Raw genomic sequence first — 4507 nt, forward strand, 5'->3', positions numbered from 1 at the left:
GAATACTTATGTAAATGTCATGTTTTGTCATTATGGGGTAATGTGTGTAGATTGATGAGGGAAAAAACGATTTAATCAATTCTGGGATAAGTCTGTAACATAAAATGTGGAAAAGGCAAGGTGTCTAAATACTTTCCAAATGCACTGTATTTAAAAAATCCACAGTATTGCAATTGTACGATCATATATGAAATTTGGAGCAAACCATTCAGACAGGTGAAACCGCGGGAAAACGTACAGTACTGTAGCTAACAATGCTTTCCCAACCTAGAACCCTAGAAAGCTGAAACCAGTTCGAAACAGGTACCAGTGCCCTCAAAAAGTAAAACAAAAACAAAAAAAACAACAACATTTTATTGTGTTACAGCCTGAATTCAAAATGGATAGAAATTGTGTTTTTTTTCTCACCCATCTACACACAATCACCCATAATGACAGTGTTAAAAAAAAAAAGTTTGCTAATTTATAAAAAATGAAATACAGAAAAACGGTATCTCATTTTTTTAAGTAGTCAGGCCCCTGAGTCAATACGTTGTAGAAGAACCTTTGGCAACGATTATAGCTGTCAGTCTTTCTGGGAAAGTCTATAAGAGCTTTCCACACCTGCATTGTGCAACATTTGCCCGTTATTCTTCTTATAATTCTTCAAGCCGTGTCAAATTGGTTTTTGATCATTGCTAGACAACCATTTTCAAGTCTTGCCATAGATTTCCAAACAGATTTAAGTCCAAACTGTAACTTCGCCACTCAGGAACTGGATTCTTGGTAAGCAACTCCAGTGTAGATTTGGCCGTGTGTCTTAGATTCTTTTCCTGCTGAAAGGTGAATTCATCTCCCAGTGTCTGTTGGAAAGCAGATGGAACCAGGTTTTCCTCTAGGATTTTGCCTGTGCTTAGCTCCATTTCATTTTTTTTATCCTGAAAAACTCACCAGTCAATAACGATTAGAAGAATACCCATAACAGTATGAAAAAAGTATGGAAAAGTATGCACTGGATTAGAGTCTGCTAAATGACTCACTGCTGGATAAGAGTCTGCTAAATGACTCACTACTGGTTGAGAGTCTGCTAAATGACTCACTACTGGAGAAGAGTCTGCTAAATGACTCACTGCTGGTTGAGAGTCTGCTAAATGACTCACTACTGGATGAGAGTCTGCTAAATGACTCACTACTTGTTGAGAGTATGCTAAATAACTCACTGCTGGTTGAGAGTCTGCTAAATGACTCACTACTGGATGAGAGTCTGCTAAATGATTCACTACTGGATGAGAGTCTGCTAAATGATTCACTACTCGATCAGAGCGTCTGCTAAATGACTCACTACTGGATCAGAGCATCTGCTAAATGACTCACTGCTGGATCAGAGCGTCTGCTAAATGACTCACTACTGCATCAGAGTGTCTGCTAAATGACTCACTACTGGATCAGACCGTCTGCTAAATGACTCACTACTGGATCAGAGCGTCTGCTAAATGACTCACTACTGCATCAGAGAGTCTGCTAAATGACTCACTACTGGATCAGAGCGTCTGCTAAATGACTCACTACTGCATCAGACCGTCTGCTAAATGACTCACTACTGGATCAGAGCATCTGCTAAATGACTCACTACTGGATCAGAGAGTCTGCTAAATGACTCACTACTGGATCAGAGCGTCTGCTAAATGACTCACTACTGGATAAGAGCGTCTGCTAAATGACTCACTACTGGATCAGAGGGTCTGCTAAATGACTCACTACTGGATCAGAGCGTCTGCTAAATGACTCACTACTGGATCAGAGNCATTATCAACACATTGATGTGACATGTCTTCCCCAGCTGATTTACCCACTATTATCACACACATATGATGTAACATGTCTTCTCCCCATGATTTACCCACTATTTCACAACACATATTGATGTACATGTCTTCCCCATGTAATTACCCACTATTATCACACAACACATTATGATGTAAACTGCTTCCCCAGTGATATAAATGGTCTGTCCCCGGAATTTACCCACTATTATCACAACACATATGATGTAGCATGTTCTTCCCCAGTGAATTTTACCCACTATTATCACAACACATATGATGTACCATGTCTTCCCAGGATTTACCCACTATTATCACAACACATATGACTTAATATGTCTCCCCAGTGATTTACCCACTATTAATCACCACACATATATATTAACCTGTCTTCCCCAGTGATTTACCCACTATTATCAATGACGTAAAATGTAAATTGTAAATGATGCAGCCACCACTATCTTGAAATATATGGAGAGAGTGCAGTCATAGAGTTGTTGTATTGGATTTGCACCAAAACATAACACTTTGATATTCAGGACCCAAAAGTGAACTGCTTTGCCAAATTTTTTTGCAGTATTGCTTTAGTGCCTTTGTTGCAAACAGGATGCATGTTTTGGAATATTGTTATTCTGTACGGGCTTTTCCTTCTTTCACTCTGTCAATGAGGTTCGTATTGAGGAGTAACTACAACTGTTGGTTTGATCCATCCTCAGTTTCTCCTATCACAGCCCATTAAACTCTGTAACTGTTTTAAAGTCACCATTGGCCTCTGCCTGAAATCAATGAGCGGTTTCCTTCCTCTCCAGCAACTAATTAGGAAGATGCCTGTGTCTTTGTAGTACTGGTGTATTGATACACCATCCAAAGTTGTAATTAATATTAACTTTCACCATGCTCAAAGGCGAATTCAATGTCTGCTTTTGTTTTTCCCAACTACCAATACGTGCTCTTCTGTTGCGAGCATTGGAAAACCTCTCCTGGTCTTGTGGTTGAATCTTGTGTTTGAAATGTTCCTCTCTACTGAGTTACCTTACAGATAATTGCATGTTGTGGGGCACAGGGTGAGGGGTAGTCATTCAGAAATATTGTTAAACACTATTATTGCACACAGAGTAGTCCATGACACTTATTTCATCAGTGGCGTGTTCAGGATGCCAAGGAAAGGCTTCCACCCAAAAAACTACCAAGGAAAAACAAAACAAAAAAAAAATAATCATTTTTCTTTCGTCCTTCTGTGTTTCCAGTAATGTTTTCCTTCAATTCTCAAGAGGCTGAATGTATCGCACCGGAAAACAGCATCCCGAATCAAAACAGCCCCTCTGTCTCTGTGATTAGAGTCATCTATCTGATCCTGTCTGGTCAGTTGAAACAGCCCCCTCTGTCTCTGGAGGTCATCTATCTGATCCTGTCTGGTCAGTAAACACGCCCCTGTCTCTGATGTGTAGGTCATCTATCTGATCCTGTCTGGTCAGTGAAACAGCCCCTCTGTCTCTGTATGTAGGCATCTATCTGATCCTGTCTGGTCAGTTGAAACAGCCCCTCTGTCTCTGTATGTGTAGGTCATCATCTGATCCTGTCTGGTCATGGAAACAGTTGTCCCTCTGTCTCTGTATGTGTAGGTCATCTATCTGATCCTGTCTGGTCAGTGAAACAGCCCCCTCTGTCTCTGTATGTGTAGGTCATCTATCTGATCCTGTCTGGTCAGTTAAACAGTGCCCCTCTGTCTCTGTATGTGTAGGTCATCTATCTGATCCTGTCTGGTCCAAATGAGTATGACATTGTTTTCGCCTGTGGAGTTAAAAATGCAAGGGAAGCCAGTGAGCAATAGGCCTCCCTTGATAAAAGTATACAATTATAGCCAATCATTGTTGAGCTAAACTGAGTGAGCTCAACTGTGATTGGTCCTGGCGKACCAAAGAACGCTTCAACTCTAATAAATAGCATTCAGAGCATTCACATTAAAAATAACTTGAATTGTTGCATCTCTTTGTGTTGTTGTCCTCTGGTGGCTAGCTAGATAAAATGGTCCCTTTCCTAAATTAGCCATGGATGGAGATAGGGATTTGGACTTGTGGTTTTACTAAATTCTCCGTACTGGCTAATGATTATAAAGCTGATTCTGAACTAATCATTAATTCATACATTGCGCCCCTGACCTGAGAGGATGGAAGTTCAATATGTAGCTAGATGTAGATGGATAATGTTTAATAGTTAACTAGCGAARGTTGCCAACCAATCTTTTTAGCCAAGTAGCCTAGGACATTAAATAAAGTGTGTACTGTATCACAGAGTGATAGACCTTTTTGTTCTTCTGGAATTGTGTTGCTGAAGAGAGTGCCATCTCTTCTCTCACTCTGTTTTGGTTCATGCAGGTAACTGTGACCCTCAGACCAATTGGCAGAACGCCCAGAATATGTTCTGGAAGTTAAGATTGGAGACGTTGCTCAGTTTCTTAGGACGCCTGCAGGATAACAGCCAGTCACATGCAGCAACCAATCCATGTTCTGGAGGTTTTTGTTGATCCGTATATWGGACCATCTCTGGTATTGTCCCAGCAGAGCTCCTAACCAATCCATGTTCTGGAGGTTTTTGTTGATCCGTATATAGGACCATCTCTGGTATTGTCCCAGCAGAGCTCCTAACCAACATGTGTTCTATGGTGCATTGAGTTGGTTTAAACCTCTCCAGTTAACTAAATGATT

At 40.6% G+C, this 4507-nt stretch overlaps 1 long non-coding RNA gene across 1 annotated transcript in view; it reads right to left on the minus strand.

Moving 5' to 3' along the window:
• Positions 1 to 608: 608 nt before the first annotated feature.
• The window catches only part of LOC139027045 (uncharacterized), a 16532-nt gene continuing 12633 nt past the window's right edge, over positions 609 to 4507 (minus strand). The window contains exon 3 of the long non-coding RNA XR_011479075.1: positions 609 to 842. This is a non-coding gene — a long non-coding RNA (uncharacterized lncRNA). The remainder of the gene's footprint in view (positions 843 to 4507) is intronic.

This window comes from Salvelinus sp. IW2-2015, unplaced genomic scaffold (genome assembly GCF_002910315.2).
Source record: "Salvelinus sp. IW2-2015 unplaced genomic scaffold, ASM291031v2 Un_scaffold6981, whole genome shotgun sequence".
In the NCBI taxonomy this organism is placed as follows: domain Eukaryota; kingdom Metazoa; phylum Chordata; class Actinopteri; order Salmoniformes; family Salmonidae; genus Salvelinus; species Salvelinus sp. IW2-2015.